We start from the raw sequence: 20,446 nt of genomic DNA on the forward strand, positions 1-20,446 counted from the left end.
CACAAACACGCTCGTGCACACACAAACACACACACACACAGACACACCACAGCCACCGCCCGCTTCTTAACAAATCCTTCTGCTGGCTCTGTTGTAATCACAGCATTGCAGTACAGTAAAAACAACCCAGCTTTCCACGTCAGGCACCAAACCACACACTCTCTCACGTACGGGGTGTTTTTTCTCTTTCTTTTCCCCTCGTTTTTTCTCTGTGGTTGCCAAAGAAGTTGTTCCAACGCCAGATGCTGGTGTTTTGTCAACGCCACACAACCGGAGGAATCTATCCCTGCTTGACCCAGATTTTGTCCCTGACAGACAATCAGGCAGGAACTGATTGTCCACTGCTAACTTAGGGAATACATGGTCTGGTGTTTATTCACATTTTCATGGAGGTTTATTGATGGAGACACTAATATAAACATGTTTAAAGATGTTTCATGGAGGTACTTCAGTTCCCTGTCACTAATAGTTTACCCTTTGGCATAATGTGTCTTTTATGGTGTGGTCAGCACAATATAAATCAGCTTCGCATCACAGAGATATTGTTTTATTGCAAAACCAGAAACACACACACACACACACACACACACACACACACACACACACGCTCGAACACACTCATGCACGTACAGACATTCCCAGGGCGATATTTAAAATGCTTTCAAAGCAAATATTTTCTCCGCTCAAAAGTGCAGCTACAGTAGAGTTTCATCAAAGCGATGTTTCCATTTAGCAAGCAGGCCGTGGGCACCACCCTGGACTGGAGGAACAGCACACACACACACAGAGACACATACACAGCAGTGCTGATGTCCATTAGACCACTTAAAACACATTCCCCATCTTACAGACGGCCTCTAATGCCTCTCTCATTACACACACCGTACCCAGCACCACGAGGGGGCAAAAGGGTCCTTAGCCCCCTCAGTTTTAGTTTTATGTCCTTATCTAAAAATAACAAAGCACTTAATATCATTGAGTGACATGTTGGTGCAAAATCTCTTTCTTCACTGTGCTGTCAGGGCATTGGACAGGGGCGCCGCAGTGTGTGTAGGAGGGCTATGGAAAGCCACTGAGGTACAGGGTTTCCCGATAATTGCCGGCTTTTGGACGATAAAATAAATGAAAAGCCGATAAAAAAGCAGGCTATTGTACATCTGGCTATTCAGATCCGAACCAGTTCTTTAAATGTGCAAAACGTGTTTCATTCTGTTGAGACATTTTTGTTGGCTAAATTAAGTGTGATCTGTCTTTTTAATTGTGTGCTCCTTATTTAGTTATGTTTAAGTAGGCCTGTTAAAGGTAGGCCTGTCATAAAATAAATCTAATTAGCCTATTGCTGTCATTTGTTGGGTACGGTAGGCAATAGCCTTTCTTGGTAATCAGTTCCAGCTATATAGCCTGTTCAAAACTTTTGTGATTTAAACCAGTTTACAAGTGTTTTGATTCATTCCTTTGAGCCATTTTCTTTGGCCAAATTAAGTTCCAACTGTAATGTTGTGTTTGCCACAATATAATATCCTGCTCATATTTCCCATATAAACAATGGCTTGACTTACTTTTGATATTACCCTGATAAAGTTTAGAAACTTTGTGAAGGTTTGGTGTGGTGTGGCGATTAGCCTACGATACTGTAGGCCTATGGTATGAAGACAGTGCGCACAGGAGCTCCAACTGACTCCGACAGATAAGCTTGAGGCGAGGAAGAATGTTTTAGGCCTACCAGAGTTACTCCTATAATCTAACAATATAATGCTTATCTTTACACAAAATATTCAAATTGAAAATGAACGAATTAGCCTCTTTCTGTACGCAGACACAGTAGCCTATCTGACAAGTAGGCTATGAAGAGATTCATGTCGGTGTCGTAGCATGTCGCCAGAATATCTCTATCTCTATCTCTCTCTCTCTCTGGGGATAGGCCTTAGCTTCTCTTCCTTTATACAGGGCATTCAGAAAGTATTCAGACTCCTTCACTTTTTCCACATTTGTTATGTTACAGCCTTATTCTAAAAGGTTTTTCCTCACGAATCTACACACAATACCCATCATGACAAAGCAAAAACAGGTTTTTAACAGTTTTTGCAAACAGAAATACCTTATTTACATAAGTATTCAGACCCTTTGCTATGAGACTCAAAATTGAGCTCGGGTGCATTTCCATTGATCATCCTTGGAATGTTTCTACAACTTGATTGGAGCCCACCTGTGGTAAATTCAATTGATTGGACATGATTTGGAAAGGCACACACACCTGTCTATATAAGGTCCCACAGTTGACAGTGCATGTCAGAGCAAAAACCAAGCCATGAGGTTGAAGGAATTGTCTATAGAGCTCCGAGACAGGATTGTGTTGAGGCACAGATCTGGGGAAGGGTACCAAAAAATGTCTGCAGCATTGAAGGTCGCCAAGAACACAGTGGCCTCCATCATTCTTAAATGGAAGGAGATTAGGAACCACCAAGACTCCTCCTAGAGCTGGCCGCCAGGCCAAACTGAGCAATCGGGGGAGAATGGCCTTGGTCAGGAAGGTGACCAAGAACCCGATGGTCACTCTGACAGAGCTCCAGAGTTCCTCTGTGCAAATGGGAGAACCTTCCAGAAGGACAACTCTAAGCACACAGCCAAGACAACGCAGGAGTGGCGTCGGGACAAGTTTCTGAATGTCCTTGAGTGGCCCAGCCAGAGCCCGGACTTGAACCCGATCAAACATCTTTGGGGAAAATAGCTGTACAGTGACCCTCCCCATCCAACCTAACGGAGCTTGAGAGGTTCTGCAGAGAAGAATGAAAGAAAATCCCCAAATACAGGTGTGCCAAGCTTGTAGCGTCATGCCCAAGAAGACTTAAGGCTGTAATCGCTGCCAAAGGTGCTTCAACAATGTACTGAATAAAGTGTCTGAATACTTGTGATATCTCTGTTTTTTTATATACATTTGCAAAAAAGAAAGAAAAGAAAACTGTCTTTGGTTTGTCATTTTGGGGTATTGTGTGTAGATTGATGAGGAAAAAATGTAATCCATTTCAGAATAAGGCGATGACGTAGACAAAATGTGAAAAAAGTCAAGGGGTCTGAATACTTTCCAATTGCACTGTATATATATATATATATATATATATATATATATATATATATAATTTTTATTAATACAGTGGACGCCTAAGCCAAAAGGCCTGACAGCTGAACCATGAGGTTGACAATTATTGTTTTAGGTAAGTAAAAAGAAATAAAACAATAGGCTATAATTCTACATATTGAAACACAAAGAATAGTGTTTTTGTAATTAGTTATAAGCTGTTTTTAAGGACACGCACATGTGGCTCTTCTGGAAAGGTAAGAAACAATCTAGCTGGTTGGTTTTAAACAAAAACATACTTTAGTTTGTAGGGTGCTGTCCATGGTGCTGATAAATGGTGCCGTCGCGGAAATTTAGCGCCAACCTGTCACTTCTTGATCAAAAGCATTTGAACTTTTATGTTTATTGTGGTATAGTGTGAGATAAACATCATTCTATATAATTCCAATGCAAGAACCCAAATACCTGCATATCGGTATGTTTCATCATAGAAACAGCCTACATTCTGTTATGGTTTTCTTGGTAGCCTATTGGTGTCCGTGGTTGTAAATGGAACTGTACGGAAACGGGGTCAAATTTGATTCACAGAAGTGTACTGTGCCATATCACACAGGGTTGCTGAAGAGGGCCTATATGCATATTTATTTGCATCTCACTGTAGTAGGCTGTTTTGATTATTTTGATCTCCGTCTGCCTTTTATTTACTGTGTTTATATACTGTTAATGTAACTAGCCTAAATATAGATTGTGTCATCTTTATCGATCTGATATTTAGTTCACTAGGCCTACTACTTGCTATCACCTTTTGTTCTGTTCGCGTTCGTTCATTCCTATTCACAGTTGTGTCGGTATTCTAAGCCAAACAGATGCATGAATCATTGGGCTACTACTTTCAGCATTTAGTTTGCATTATTTTGGTAAGACAGCTGTGTGTACAGCTGCATTCACATAGGCTGTTTGTATACTGAACAAAAATAGAAGCGCAACATGCAACAATTTCAAAGATTTTATTCGGAGTCACAATTCATATAAGGAAATCAGTGAAACCCGCTGTTGTACACGTCGATCCAGAGCATCCCAAACATGCTCAATGGGTGATATGTCTGGTGAGTATGCAGGCCATGGAAGAACGGGGACATTTTCAGCTTCCAGGAATTGTGTACAGATCCTTGCTACACGGGGTCATGCATTATCATTCTGAAACATTAGATGATGGGGGCGGATGAATGGCATGACAATGGGCTTCAGGATCTCGTCCCGGTATCCATGTGCATTCAAATTGCCATCGATAAAATACAATTGTGTTCGTTGTCCGTAGCTTATACCTGCCCATACCATAACTCCACCGCCACCATGGGGCAGTCTGTTCACAACGTTGACATCAGCAAACCGCTTGCCCACACAACGCCCACACAACGTCTGCGGTTGTGAGGCCGTTTGGACATACTTCCAAATGATCTAAAATGACGTTGTAGGCGGCTTATGGTCTGGGGACATCTGTGGCATTGTGTTGTGTGACAAAACTGCACATTGTAGAGTGCCATTTTTGTTCAGTGTAATAGGTGAATTACCCTATCTATCTTATAGCCTATTTTCATTACCAAAACGGCCTTGCTTTAGTGTGTTGGCGCTGTCCGTTGTGCTGATACAGCGCGGCTGAGATTGACGCAAAATCTGTACCTGTCACTTCAAAAGCACTCAATGATCTCGGAGTCTCTGCATTTTAACTTTATGTTTATATTGATATAAGCAGAATTCAATATAATTCCAATGCAAGAACCCACAAATGTTTTGCCCCCTCGCGCCGGGTCTGACACACACTCTCTCTGCTCCAAAACCCACACACCCACGTTATAGTTTAAGATGGCGCCATAATGTGTGGCTTCTGACCCAAAAAACGTTTGAACATCAGATCAACAGTTACTAACGTCAATTCCTGCTTCATCTTCGACTTTGACTCATCTTTCCTGGGCTCTTTGTGTACCTCCGATCCAATCCTCGAGATACCCAAGAGGAAATGCTGGCGAAAGAGAGGCAGGAGAGCAGGCTTCTTGGTAAGACTAAGGCGACGAGAAAACAACAACCCTTTCATTAAAAACACTCTAAATATATTGATTGAAGTCTGTAGACAAATAGGCGGGTACAGATCTATATATGAACAAACACCTTTCTATAATAACCCCATCTTACCCAAACCCCTGAGAGATGGTATTACATGTTCTTGGTTAAACAAAGGAATTAAAACATGTGGTCATCTGTATAGAGAAGGTGAACTATCATCCTTCCAACAACTGGCATCTCACTTTCAGTTACCTCAAACTCATCTCTTCAAGTATCTACACATTAGGCATTATATTGCCACTCAACAGGGAGGTATGATTCAGCCCATGAGTAAATCTACAACTGATAAACTGTGGTTGGAGAGGAAAGGTTTAATTGCTTTGAATGTACTCTGGTCTTCAAGCTCTGATTCAGATTCAGTGTTTAATAGTCACATGTACAGAGTTGCAGGTGTGATTGCAGAGTACAGTGAAAATCTTAGACTCCAACATGCAGGACTAAGTGAAATAAAATAATGAAAATTATAATATAAAAACAACAATAGAAACAGAAATAGCACTATATAAATCATAACAACTGTAGCAGTGATGAATAAATAAATGTCCATTGGGGTGGAGGCAGATTAAAGCCTGTGGGGGGGGGGGGGGGGGTAATGACCATAGTGGGAGCAGCATGATCATTGAGGGGGTGTGGAGACCAAGTGAAATAAAAATAATTCAAAATAATAATATACTGTATATACGTATTAACAACTGCAACAGTGATGAATGTCGTTGGGGTGGGGGCAGAGTAGAGAGATCTTAGTTGCGCAATTTTACATCTAACTAAGATGTATGGAGCAGTATTTTTTTTGACATGACAACAATGACAACAAAGACTTTATTGAAGAAATCCTACTGCTCCGAACTTCGGCTTGCTTCCAGAACAACAGAATAAACCCTCACCAAAGTCCAACAAAAACGTCACAAAATGTAATCATAATATAGGCACGGACTCTACCGAACTGCGGATGCCTTAAGTGACCATTGAGGGGGTGGGGAAGGGAAATGTCCATAGGGGGAGTAGCAGGTAAGGTAAGTGAACGTTGAGGGGATAGGGGAATAGCGAGGGGGAGCAGGTAGCTAACTAGTGGTGGCTATTCAGCAGCCTGATGATCTGAGGGTAGAAACTATTGGCCAGTCTTCCAGTTTTTGCTATGATGCTTCTGTACTGCCCGTGTTTGAATAATTGAAGCAGGGAGAACAGAACAGGGCGTGGCTTGGTTGGCTGGGGTTCCTGAGGATCTTCTTAGCCTTCCTGCAAAACACCTGGTGTTGTAAGTGTCCTGGAGGGCGGTCAAAGTGCACCTAATTGCCTTGCGGTCTGCATCGGTGGAGTTGCCTTAACAGGCTGTGATGCAGCCCGACAGTATGCCCTCGATGGTGCTCCTGTAGAACACTGTGAGGGCCCTCAGGGACAGGCTGAGATGTGCACTCTGAGGAATTTGAAGTTATTGACCGTCTCATCAGGGGCGCTGTTGATGAGGTAGGGGGCATGTCCAGCCTGGTTCCACAATCAGCTCCTTTGTTTTGCTAACGTTGAGGGAAAGATTGTTTACCTGACACCACGCCGTCAGAGTGCCTACCTCCTCTCTGCATGCTGTCTTGTCGTTGTTGGTAATCAGGCCTACTACTGTCATGTCGTCAGCTAACTTGATGATGGAGCTGGAACTGTGTGAGGCCACACAGTCTTGGGTATACAGCAAATACAATAGGGGACTGAGGACGCACCCTTGTGGGGCCCCCGTGTTGAGGATCAGTGTCAAGGAGGTAACGTTGCCTACTTTCACCACCTGGGGAAGGCCCGTCAGGAAGTCCAGGACTCAGTTGCATAGAGAGGAGTTCAGACCCAGGGCCGTGAGCTTTGCAATGAGCTTATAGGGCACTATGGTATTGAAGGCCGAGCTGTAGTCGATGAACAGCATCCTCACATATGCATTCCTTTTGTCAAGGTGGGTAAGGGCAGTGTGTGGTGCAATGACGATTGCGTCTTAGGCGAATTGGAGAGGCTCGAGTGTGTTGGGGAGGAAGGAAGTTATATGATCTTTGACTAGCCTCTCAAAGCACTTCATGATGAAGGAATGATGAAGCTCTGAAGGATTGCATAAAGTCGCATGAAAAGAGGCTTGAATAAAGTGGCATGATGACCATGGTCTCATTTTTGATGCTTAGAAATGGAGAAAGCACTTTTTAGATGATCAGCGTCTTTCATTTAACACAAGGCACAAGTTGATGCAATTCAATCTTTTACATAGGGTCTACTTTACACCAGAGAGACTGTATAAGATACTGTACATTCTAAATTTTCAACATTTTGCCGAAGGTGTAAACGGGTGTGGGTACACTTATGCATATGTTTTTGTCCTGCCCTGAGCTAGGCAATTATTGGGAAGACACTATTCAGATCTTATCACAGGTCACTAACATGACTGTACCACTAGATCATTCCGTTACACTTCTTGGAGATGACTTCGTTCTACCAGTTGGCGCCGGAGAAGATGGCTGCCGTTTTACGGCCTCCTAACCAATTGTGCTATTGTGTGTGTTTTTTGGCATTATTTGTAACTTATTTTGTACATAATCTTTCTGCCACCGTCTCTTATGACCGAAAAGAGCTTCTGGATATCAGGACAGCGATTACTCGCCATGTACTGGACAAAGATTTTTTCTTTAACAAGTCGGACGCGAAATAATTACTTCAGACACCTTACAAGGATTCGTCATTCGCATGAGAAAGAGATAGAGATATCAGGGACATAGGTTGGGGTGCCTTGTAAGGATTCGACGGCAAGGGGGTAATCTGCCTCTACCATCAGTCCTATTAGCCAACATACAATCATTGGATAACAAAATAGATGAGCTTCGATCACGAATATCCTACCAACGGGACATTAAAAACTGTAATATCTTATCTTTCACCGAGTCGTGGCTGAACGACGACATGGATAAAAAAACTGCTGGCGTGTTTTACGCTGCATCTGCAAGATAGGTTTACCTCCACTGTACTCACATCCTACCATACCCTTGTCCGTACATTATGCCTTGAATCTATTCTACCACGCCCAGAAATCTGCTCCTTTTATTCTCTGTACCCAACGCACTAGACGACCAGTTCTTATAGCCTTTAGCCGTACCCTTATCCTACTCCTCCTCTGTTCCTCTGGTGATGTAGAGGTTAACCCAGGCGCTGTAGCCCCCAGTTCCACTCCTATTCCCCAGGCGCTATCATTTGTTGACTTCTGTAATCTTAAAAGCCTTGGTATCATGCATGTTAACGTCAGAAGCCTCCTCCCTAAGTTTCTTTTTTTTCACTGCTTTAGCACACTCCGCCAACCCTGATGTCCTAGCCGTGTCTGAATCCTGGCTTAGGAAGGCCACCAAAAATTCTGAAATGTCCATCCCCAACTACAACATTTCCCGCCAAGATAGAACTGCCAAGGGGGGTGGAGTTGCAATCTACTGCAGAGACAGACTGCAGAGTTCTGTCATGCTATCCAGGTCTGTGCCCAAACAGTTTGAGCTTCTACTTTTAAAAATCCACCTTTCCAGAAATAAGTCTCTCACTGTTGCCGCTTGATAAAAACCTCCCTCAGCCCCCAGCTGTGCTCTGGACACCATATGTGAATTAATTGCCCCCCATTTATCTTCAGAGTTTGTACTGTTAGGTGACCTAAACTGGGATATGCTTAACACCCCAGCCATCCTACAATCTAAGCTAGATGCCCTCAATCTCACACAAATTATCATGGAACCTACCAGGTACAACCCCAAATCCGTAAACATGGGCACCCTTACAGATATTATCCTGACCAACCTGCCCTCTAAATACACCTCTGCTGTCTTCAACCAGGATCTCAGCGATCACTGCCTCATTGCCTGCGTCCGTAATGGATCCGCGGTCAAACAACCACCCCTCATCACTGTCAAACGCTCCCTAAAACAGCGAGCAGGCCTTTCTAATCGACCTGGCCCGGGTATCCTGGAAGGATATTAACCTCATTCCATCAGTAGAGGATGCCTGGTTATTCTTTAAAAGTGCTTTCCTTGCCATCTTAAATAAGTATGCCCCATTCAAAAACTTTAGAACCAGGAACAGATATAGCCCTTAATTCATTCCAAACCTGACTGCCCTTGACCAGCACAAAAACATCCTGTGGTGTACTGCATTAGCATCGAATAGCCCTCGCGATATGCAACTTTTCAGGGAAGTTAGGAACCAATATACACAGGCAGTTAGGAAAGCAAAGGCTAGCTTTTTCAAACAGAAATTTGCATCCTGTAGCACAAACTCCAAAAAGTTCTGGGACACTGTAAAGTCCATGGAGAATAAGAGCGCCTCCTCCCAGCTGCCCACTGCACTGAGGCTAGGAAAACACTGTCACCACCGAAAAATCCACGATAATTGAGAATTTCAATAAGCATTTTTCTACGGCTGGCCATGCTTTTCACCTGGCTACTCCTACCCCTGTCAACAGCTACGCACCCCCCACAGCAACTTCCCAAGCCTCCCCCATTTCTCCTTCACCCAAATCCAGATAGCTGATGTTCTGAAAGAGCTGCGAAATCTGGACCCCTAAAAATCAGCTGGGCTAGACAATCTGGACCCTCTTTTTCTAAAACTATCCACCGCAATTGTTGCATTACTAGCCTGTTCAACCTCTCTTTTGTATCGTCTGAGATCCCCAAAGATTGGAAAACTGCCGTGGTCATCCCCCTCTTCAAAGGGGGAGACACTTTAGACCCAAACTGTTACAGACCTATATCTATCCTACCCTGCCTTTCTAAGGTCTTCGAAAGCCAAGTTAACAAACAGATCACTGACCATTTCGAATCCCACCGTACCTTCTCCGCTATGCAATCTCCGCTATGCAATCTCACGCTCAAGGTCCTAAACGATATCATAACCATTGATAAAAGACAATACTGTGCAGCCATACTCATCGACCTGGCCAAGGCTTTCGTCAATCACCGCATTCTTATCGGCAGACTCAATAGCCTTGGTTTCTCAAATGACTGCCTCGCCTGGTTCACCAACTACTTCTCAGACAGAGTTCAGTGTGTCAAATCGGAGGGCCTGTTGTCCGGATCTCTGGCAGTCTCTATGGGGGTGCCACAGGGTTCAATTCTCGGGCCGACTTTTTTCTCTGTATACATCAATGATGTCGATCTTGCTGCTGGTGATTCCCTGATCCACCTCTACGCAGACGACACCATTCTGTATACTTCTGTCCCTTCTTTGGACACTGTGTTAACTAACCTCCAGACGAGCTTCAATGACATACAACTCTCCTGCCGTGGCCTCCAACTGCTCTTAAATGCAAGTAAACTAAATGCATGCTCTTTAACCGATCGCTACCCGCACCTGCCCGCTCGTTTAGCATCACTCCTCTGGATGTTTTTTTAATTAGACTATGTGGACAACTACAAATACCTAGGTGTCGGGTTAGTCTGTAAACTCTCCTTCCAGACTCACATTAAGCATCTCCAATCCAAAATTAAATCTAGAATCGGCTTCCTATTTCGCAACAAAGCATCCTTCACTCATGCTGCCAAACATACCCTCGTAAAACTGATTATCCTACCGATCCTTGACTTCGGCGATGTCATTTACAAAACAGTCTCCAACACTCTACTCAGCAAATTGGAAGCAGTCTATCACAGTGCCATCCGTTTTGTCACCAAACCCCATATACTACCCACCATTGCGACCTGTATGCTCTCGTTGGCTGGCCCTCGCTTCATATTCGTCTCCAAACCCACTGGCTCCAGGTCATCTAAGTCGTTGCTAGGTAAAGCCCCGCCTTATCTCAGCTCACTGGTCACCATAGCAGCAACCTCCCGTAGCACGCACTCCAGCAGGTATATTTCACTCGTCACCCCCAAAGCCAACTCCTCCTTTGGCCGCCTTTCCTTCCATTTCTCTGCTGCCAATGAGTGGAACAAATTGCAAAAATCACTGAAGCTGGAGACTCATATCTCCCTCACTAACTTTAAGCATCAGCTGTCAGAGCAGCTTACGGATCATTGCACCTGTACATAGCCCATCTGTAAATTGCCCACCTAACTACCTCATCCCCATATTGTTCTTTTTTTCTCTCCTTTGCACCCCAGTATCTCTACTTGCACATTCATTTTCTGCACATCTATCACTCCAGTGTTTAATTACTAAATTGTAATTATTTCGCCACTATGGCTTATTTATTGCCTTACCTCCCTAATCTTATCTCATTTGCACACACAGTATATAGACTTTTCTATTGTGTTATTGACTGTACGTTTGTTTATTCCATGTGTAACTCTGTGTTGTTGTTTGTGTCGCACTGCTTTGCTTTATCTTGGCCAGGTCGCAGTTGTAAATGAGAACTTGTCCTCAACTGGCCTACCTGGTTAAATAAAGGTTAAATAAATAAAAATAATTAAAAAATAAAACATCTGCCTCAGTCCGGTAAGACAAAGGGTGGCGGTCTGTGTATATTAGTAAACAACAGCTGGTGGGCCGTACTCTACCTCAGGCGAGGTTTTGCTCACCTGAGGTAGAGTATCTCATGATAAGCTGTAGTCCCCACTATTTACCAAGAGAGTTTGCATCTATATTTTTCGTAGCTGTCTATTTACCAGCACAAATCGATGCTGCTACTAAGACTGCACTCAATGAGCTGTATAAGGTCATAAGCAAACAGGAAAACGGTCATCCAGAGGCGGCGCTCCTAGTGGCCGAGGACTTTAATGCAGGGAAACTTCAATCTGTTGGACCTTATTTCACGTACAAACCTCTCCTTTACCCTCCATTTGGCAAATCTGACCATAATTCTGTCCTCCTGATTCCTCCTTACAAGAAAAACTAAAGCAAGAAGCACCAGTGTCTCGGTCAATAAAGAAGTGGTCAGATCGGAAGAATTCTGGAACATATTCCAGTCTGAGCTTGCAATATGTTCCAGAATTCTTCCGATGGCATTGAGGAGTACACCACATCAGTCACTGGCTTCATCAATAAGTGCATCGAAGATGTCATCCCCACAGTGACCGTACGTACATACCCCAACCAGAAGCCATGGATTACAGGCATCATCCACACTGAGCTAAAGGGTTGCAGCTTTCAATGAGCGGGACTCTAACCCGGACGTTTATAAGAAAACCCGCTATGCCCTCTCCCTTCTGAGTCTGTAATACCAACATGTTTCAAGCAGATCACCATAGTCCCTGTGCCCAAGAACACTAAGGTAACCTGCCTAAATGACTACCGACCCGTAGCACTCACGTCTGTAGACATGAAGTGCTTTGAAAGGCTGGTCATGGCTCACATCAACACCATTATCCCAGAAACCCTAGACCCACTCCGATTTGCATACCGCCCCAACAGATCCACAGATGACGCAATCTCTATTGCACTCCACACTGCCCTTTCCCACCCGGACAAAAGGAACACCTACGTGAGAATGCTATTCATTCAGGATCAGCGTGGCAGATGTGTTGTTACCTACCCTTACCACCTGGGGGCGGCACGTCAGGAAATTCAGGATCCAATTTCAGAGGGAGGTGTTTAGTTCCAGGGTCCTTAGCTTAGTGATGAGCTTTGAGGTCACTATGGTGTTGAACGCTAAGCTGTAATCAATGAATAGCTTTATCACATAGGTGTTCCTTTTGTTCAGGTGGGAAAGGGCAGTGTGCAATAGACATTGCATCATCTGTGGACCTGTTAGGGCCGTAGGCAAATTGGACTGGGTCTAGGGTTTCTGGGATAATGGTGTTGATGTGAGCCATGACCAGCCTTTCAAAGCACTTCATGTCTACAGACGTGAGTGCTATGGGTCGGTAGTCATTTAGGCAGGTTACCTTATTATTCTTGGGCATAGCCTGGAGGTGTGTTTTGGGTCATTGTCCTGTTGAAAAACAAATGATAGTCCCATTAAGCACAAACCAGATGTGATGGGGTAACGCTGCAGAATGCTATGGGAGCCATGCTGGTTAAGTGTGCCTTGAATTCTAAATACATCACAGAACGTGTCACCAGCAAAGCACCCCCACACCAGCACACCTCCTCCTCCATGCTTCACGGTGGGAACCACACGTGCAGAGATCATCCGTTCACCTACTCTGTAGCTCACAAAGACACAGCGGTTGGAACCAAACATTTCAAATTTGGACTCATCAGACCAGAGGACAGATTTCCACTGGTCTAATGTCCATTACTCGTGTCTCTTGGGTCAAGAAAGTCTCTTCTTCTTATCTGTGTCCTTCAGTAGTGGTTTCTTTGCAGCAATTCGACCATGAAGGCCTGATTCACACAGTCTCCTCTGAACAGTTAATGTTGAAATATTTCTGTTACTTGAACTCTGTGAAGCATTTATTTGGGCTGCAATCTGAGGTGCAGTTAACTCGAATGAACTCTGGGTCTTTCTTTCCTGTGGCAGTCCTCATGAGAGCCAGTTTCATCATAGCACTTGATTGTTTTTGCGGCTGTACTTGAAGAAACTTTAAAAGTTCCTGAAATTTTCCACAGTAACTGACCTTCAAGTCTTAAAGTAATGATGGACTGCCGTTTCTCTTTGCTTATTTGAGCTGTTGTTGCCATAATATGGACTTGGTCTTTTACTAAATAGGTCTATCTTCTGTATACCAACCATACCTTGTCACAACACATCTGATTGGCTCAAACGCATTAAGAAGGAAATACATTACATAAATGAACTGTAACGGTCATCTGTTGAAGAAGGTGTGGACCAAAGCGCAGCGTGGTAAGTGTTCATGATTTATTAATAAAACTGAACACTAAATAACAAAACAACAAAGAGAACGAACGAAACCGAAACAGTTCTGTCAGGTGCAGAAACACAAAACAGAAAACAACTACCCACAAAGCATCGGTGGGGAAAAGCTACCTAAGTATGGTTCTCAATCAGAGACAACGATAGACAGCTGACTCTGATTGAGAACCACACCCGGCCAAACACAAAGAAATACAAAACATAGAAAATGAACATAGAATGCCCACCCAAATCACACCCTGACCAAACCAAAATAGAGACATAAAAAGATCTCTACGGTCAGGGTGTGACATTAACTTTCAACAAGGCACACCTGTTAATTGAAATGCATTCCAGGTGACTACCTCATGAAGCTGGTTGAGAGAATGCCAAGAGTGTGTAAAGCTGTCATCGAGGCAAAGGGTGGCTACTTTGAAGAATCTCAAATATTAAATATATTTTCATTTGTTTAACACTTTTTTGGTTACTACATGATTCCATATGTGTTATGAGTAGGTGTCTCCCGACTTTTGACTGGTACTGTATATATATATATATATATATTTGTTTGTTTGAATTAAGTTACAGTATATTATTTTAGTATTGATTACTGCACTGTTGGGTAGAGTATGTAAGTTAAGCATTTCACTGTACTTGTGCATGTGACAATAAAACTTGAACTTCAACTAATACATGTTTAGCATGTTTGAAGCAACAGTACTGTAAGGCATGCATTCACATTTACTCAAACATACACACATAATGCATGCACGCACACACAGTCACACACACACAAACTACATTAGCTCTGTTTAAACAACTTCTTCCTGCCATATGGGCAGGCTGCTCGGGGTCTGCTCTGAAGCCCTTTCTAGGTGATTTGTCAGTGGAGCCACTCAGGCACACTAGGAACCTCTCAACGTTTGTTTTGGGTTCCAGAGGGACAGACTCTGAGACCCCAAATTCCTGTCCATAGTGTGCACTCTGCTCCACACAAGAGGACCCTGTGCCTAGTATCCACACACACACACACACACACACACACACACACACACACACACACACACACACACACACACACACACACACACACACACACACACACACCCACACACCCACACACCCACACACACACCCACACACACACACACACACACACACACACACACACACACACACACACACACATACATACACACAAACATACATACATACACACAAACATGCACACACTTGGAGGTATACACAGATATGCTCACGCTCACACTCACACATATACTCTAACTAACACAGCATTGTCGAAGGCTTTGAGACCTAGCCACTCCATTTCAGGCACTGCTCAGTAGGGCCTCAGAGGACCACATGACAGGTTTATCTTTCACACCTCCAAGGACTGTTCAAGGTTAGGACTGGGTTTAAGGAAATAATACGCTCTGGTTTGATTGATTAGTTCAATTTGACAATTTGCAAAGCTATTCCATGACTATGTTGAAACAACACTATATTGAGTGTGGTGAAAGACAAACGATAAGGCTAGAAAAGTATCCCATAGGTGATTAAACAAACCTCTGAGGTCATATGTCCAATATCCACTCATATGTAATGTCCCATATTCCACTTCCCTTCTCTATCATTTAATATCCTTATGACACCCTTTTCCTTTCATATCCCTATGACATAGCCCTTTTCTATCTTACTCTGGTTACAATAACGGGGGTGCTGCTCTAGGTGTCTGACATCACAGGTAGGCATACAAACGACATTGGGATCATATTCTTACAGATAATGAGAAAGAGGCAAAGAAGACAAGGAAAGGAAGCCATTTTACAGTACTGAGACAGAGACCCACCCAAAGTGATTGATCTTGAGGCAACATCTGTCTCCAGAAGGTAAGCTTTAAGAAAGACCAAATTGCTCCCGTAAATACCTTCCCCAGCGCACCACGGCAGTGCACTTCAGTTCCTATGAAGACAGCAGTGTAAAATGAAGCATGGTTACAGATGTGCCAATTAGAGCCCACAAAATGGCAGCATTGTCTGCAGGTCTCAGCCTAAGCCTTGCTGTCCTGTTTCCTATTGAGGGGCTCAGTCAATGCTGCTCTGCCATGCCACACCACACACAACTCTCTCTCTCTCTCTCTCTCTCTCTCTCTCTCTCTCTCTCTCTCTCTCTCTCTCTCTCTCTCTCTCTCTCTCTCTCTTTCGCTCAATTCAACTAAATTCCCTCTCTCTCATCACTCTCTCGCTGTACAAGGGGATAAGTGGATGATGCATGACTACTTGCCATGCCACTGATGACACAATGACTGCTAACACTCTGTAACATCTTTTACTCTTTAGAGTGAAAACACACAAAACAACTATCTATGATGGAAAATATGTTTCTGGCTCACAGCTGAATGTATTTGTGTCAGAGGGTTTTTCTTCACTTTTTGTTAATAGCCCATATTTACTAGCCTACTGTTATAACCTCCCAAGAGTATCATTCAGTGTTTGTGTCAAATTCATTACAATCTAGGTCTTTATAATAAACTTATCCCACATTTCCCAAAGCAGTAATATCCTCCATGCAATATCACTGAACAAAAATATGAATGCAACACTCAACAATTTCAAAGATTTTACTGAGTTACAGTTCATATAAGGAAATCAGTCAATTGAAATAAATTAATTTGGCTCTAACCTATAGATTTCACATGACTGGGAATACAGATATGCATCTGTTGGTCACAGATATTGTAAGAAAAGGTAGGGACGTGGATCAGAAAACCAGTCAGTATCTGGTGTGACCACCATTTGCCTCATGCAGCGCGACACATCTCCTTCGCATTGAGTCGATAAGACTGTTGATTGTGGCCTGTGGAATGTTCTCTCACTCTTCTTCAATGGCTGTGCAAAGTTGCTGGATATTGGCGGGAAATGGAACCCGCTGTCATACACGTCGATCCAGAGCATCCCAAACATGCTCAATGGGTGACATGTCTGGTGAGTATGCAGGCCATGGAAGAACTGGGAAATTTTTAGCTTCCAGGAAATGTGTATAGATCCTTGCAACGTGGGGCCGTGTATTATCATGCTGAAACATGAGGTGATGGCGGCGGATGAATGGCACGACAATTGGCCTCAGGATCTCATCACGGTCTCATCATCATATCTCCTTGCATTGAAATTGCCATCGATAAAATGCAATTGTGTTTGTTGTCTGTAGCTTATGCCTGCCATACAATAACCCCACTGCCACCATGGGGAACTCTGTTCACAACGTTGACATCAGCAAACCGATCGCTCACACGACGTCATACACGCTGTCTACCATCTGCCCGGTACAGTTGAAACCATTTGCCCACTGAAGTCGGTTACAATGCCGAACTGCAGTCAGGTCAAGACTCTGGTGAGGATGACAAACATGCAGAGGAGCTTCCCTGAGACGGTTTCTGACAGTTTGGGCAGAAATTCTTTGGTTTTGCAAACCCACAGTTTCATGGGCTGTCCGGATGGCTGGTCTCAGACAATCCCGCAGGTAAAGAAGCTGGATGTGGAGGTCCTGGGCTGGCGTAGTTACACATGGTCTGCGGTTGTGAGGCAGGTTGGAAGTACTGCCAAATTCTTTAAAATCTGTTGAAGGCTGCTTATGGTCAACAAATGAACATGCAGTTATCTTACAACAGCTCTGGTGACATTCCTGCAGTCAGCATACCAATTGCACACTCCCTCAAAACTTGAGACCTCTGTGGCATTGTGTTGTGTGCCAAAACTGCACATTTTAGAGTGGCCTTTTATTGTCTCCAACACAAGGTGCACCTGTGTAATGATCATACTGTTTAATCAGCTTATTGATATGCCACACCTGTCAGGTGGATGGATTATCTTGGCAATGGAGAAATGCTCACTTACAGGGATGTAAACAAATTTGTGCAGAAAAGTTGAGAGAAATAAACTTTTTTTACGCATTACATTTTTTGGGGATCCTTTATTTCAGCTCATGAAACATTGGACCAACACTTTACATGTTGTGTTTATATCTTTTTTTCAGTATAGATATGATATATGATGTAGTGTACTATTATAATTGGCTCCTAATAATAAGCTACTAAGAGAGTTATACAGTGTACTTGGTCACTGATGCCTGGGGGTCCTTAGTGAAATTTGGTTGGGGACCCCCCATCTCACGGCAAAACATTTAAGTGCCCCTCTGACGGTGGACAGAAATTAAAGTTTTGCTATGGGGCGTAGAATAATGTTGCCGTTTTAAAGCAAGTTTTCTGCAATTCTACACATTTTGCCATGCGGCTGCAAGAAACATGATGCAGTTTTACAGCTAATTTCCTGCAAAACTACCCATGTTGCCATGTTTTTTGCCATTTTAAAGCAAATTTCCTACAATTCTACCCATTTTGTAATGACTTATACCATGCTAATATGATATCTGCCCTGTGTGCCCGGTCGTTATTAGGCCATGATTACTACACGTTTAGATAGCTGGCTAGACTAAATACCAATCTAAATATTGATAGCTGACATTGCTAATTAAGTGACGGTCAGTGACTGACATAACAATAGAAAATTGGGGGCGTCAATGAAGCATACTCTCCCCCAGCCTCCAACTGACATGTTCCTGTTCTCATGCTTCTACAAGCAGTGAGTAACAACAGGGTTTTTCCTTTGCATAGTGCCACCCAATGGTTCAAAGTGGAACCAACTGTAAGAAGCGGGGCAGTATATATACAGCAGTATATAAAAAAGTGCAAAATAATTATCCTTGCTACCTATTTGCTGTCAGCAAGTTATAGTGTAGTTTAACTAATTTCACTTAAATTCAAGTGTTGCTATTTATTATCATACACACCAAAATGACTTTACTTTCTTTATCTGTTCTAACGCCAATAAATGGAGCACTGGTCAATCACAACAAGTTGCCCCTAAATACTGACCCAAAGTTGGTTTTGTATTTCAACATCTAATGGTATAGATTTGGGCAGGGTCAACTGATTCTAGATCCGTACAAAGAGCCAACTGAGGCGCGAGCGAACGCCCACGTTTGAGAAGGCGCGGTGGGACCTCAGCCAATGGGATTCGGACATATCCGGCTTCGCAGCAGAGGGAAGTTCACTGTTGTCACTTTACAAAGGAGAACGTTTTCTGATAGTGAATTTGAACACAACATACAGGTTGGTAATTTAATGTCGCTGATGGTGTATTAGCTACATACACATTTTATGACGGCTTATTTTAGGATAGTATGTAGCTACATTTGAAACAACTTTGACTGCTATGCTAGCTATGCCTTTGCTTGTGACAGCGCGTTAGCCAAAGCAAGCTAGTTGTAAAACGTGGTGATAACGTTACTATTTTGATTCCTGCATCATTTATTTCTTACCTACATCACTCATGTAGGTTGAGTCCTTTCTGGTTGAGTGTGGTTTGTGTGTCAACGGCAGGAGGACTTTTTGGGTGTGTTATCAAACGAGAGAGTGTATATTTACGTCTCAACCCGAGAGCATGAAATGCTGACATCTAGAGGTGGCTCATAAGTATTGCATTCCAATTGAAGTACAGTCAGTGGAGTAAAGTACTTAAGTAAAAATACTTTAATGTACTACTTAAGTCGTTTTTTGGGGTGTCTGTACTTTACTGTTTATATTTTTTTGACCACTTTTACTTCACTACATTCCTAAACAAAATGATGTACTTTTTACTACATACATTTTCCCTGACACCAAAAGTTCTCATTACATTTTGAATGCTTAGCAGGACAGGAAAATTGTCTAATTAACACACTTATCAAGAGAACATCCCTGGTCATCCCTACTGCCTCTGATCTGTTGGACTCACTAAACACATGTTTCGTTTGTAAATTGTCTGAGTGTTGGAGTGTGCCCCTCGCTATCTGTAAATAAATAAAAACTAGAAAATGTGGCTGTCTGCTTTGCTTAATATAAGGAATTTGAAATGATTTATACTTGTACTTTTGATACTTAAGTATATTTTAGCAATTACATTTACTTGTTATACTTAAGTATATTTAAAACCAAATGCTTTTAGACTTTTACTCAAGTAGTATTTTGCTGGGTGGCTTTTACTTGAGTCATTTTCTATTAAGGTGTCTTTACTTTTACTCAAGTATGACAATTGGGTACTTTTTCCACCACTGAGTACAGTACAAACAGTTACAGCACAGTTAAAACAGTATGCTCGTGTGGAATTTAGGGGCTTACATGATTCCATGTTAAAGTCATAACATTTGTTTTAGCCAGAGTACATATACCTGGCTCTGGTTTTTGATAGTTACTTCTCTAGTTACCTTTTAATAAAGCAATTTTATAGAATGTCTCTATTGAAAATGTTCCTAACATACAGTACATCATTTATATTCAGTTGCCATTAAAAGTGGAAAAGTGATGTATTTTATATCATGTGGAGCCTGAAAAGTTTTATTCCAATGCATTTGGAGTGTGTGTGAGATGTAAAAAGCGTAGTAGATCTGGTTTGGCAGAGGCAGCTACTGTGATGTCACCAACAGTAATAGAG

The 20,446-nt window shown here is 42.8% G+C and overlaps 1 protein-coding gene across 4 annotated transcripts in view; it reads left to right on the plus strand.

Annotated features, from left to right (window-relative positions):
* Window positions 1–18,992: 18,992 nt before the first annotated feature.
* fancc (FA complementation group C) overlaps window positions 18,993–20,446 on the plus strand; it is a 42,510-nt gene continuing 41,056 nt past the window's right edge. For 2 of the 4 annotated variants that reach the window (XM_038988948.1, XM_038988972.1), the window contains exon 1: window positions 18,993–19,086. The gene's annotated coding sequence lies outside the window, so the exon portion shown is untranslated. The remainder of the gene's footprint in view (window positions 19,087–20,446) is intronic. The other 2 variants (XM_038988955.1, XM_038988963.1) reach the window with 1 other exon arrangement.

This window comes from Salvelinus namaycush, chromosome 1, assembly GCF_016432855.1.
Source record: "Salvelinus namaycush isolate Seneca chromosome 1, SaNama_1.0, whole genome shotgun sequence".
Taxonomy (NCBI): Eukaryota; Metazoa; Chordata; class Actinopteri; order Salmoniformes; family Salmonidae; genus Salvelinus; species Salvelinus namaycush.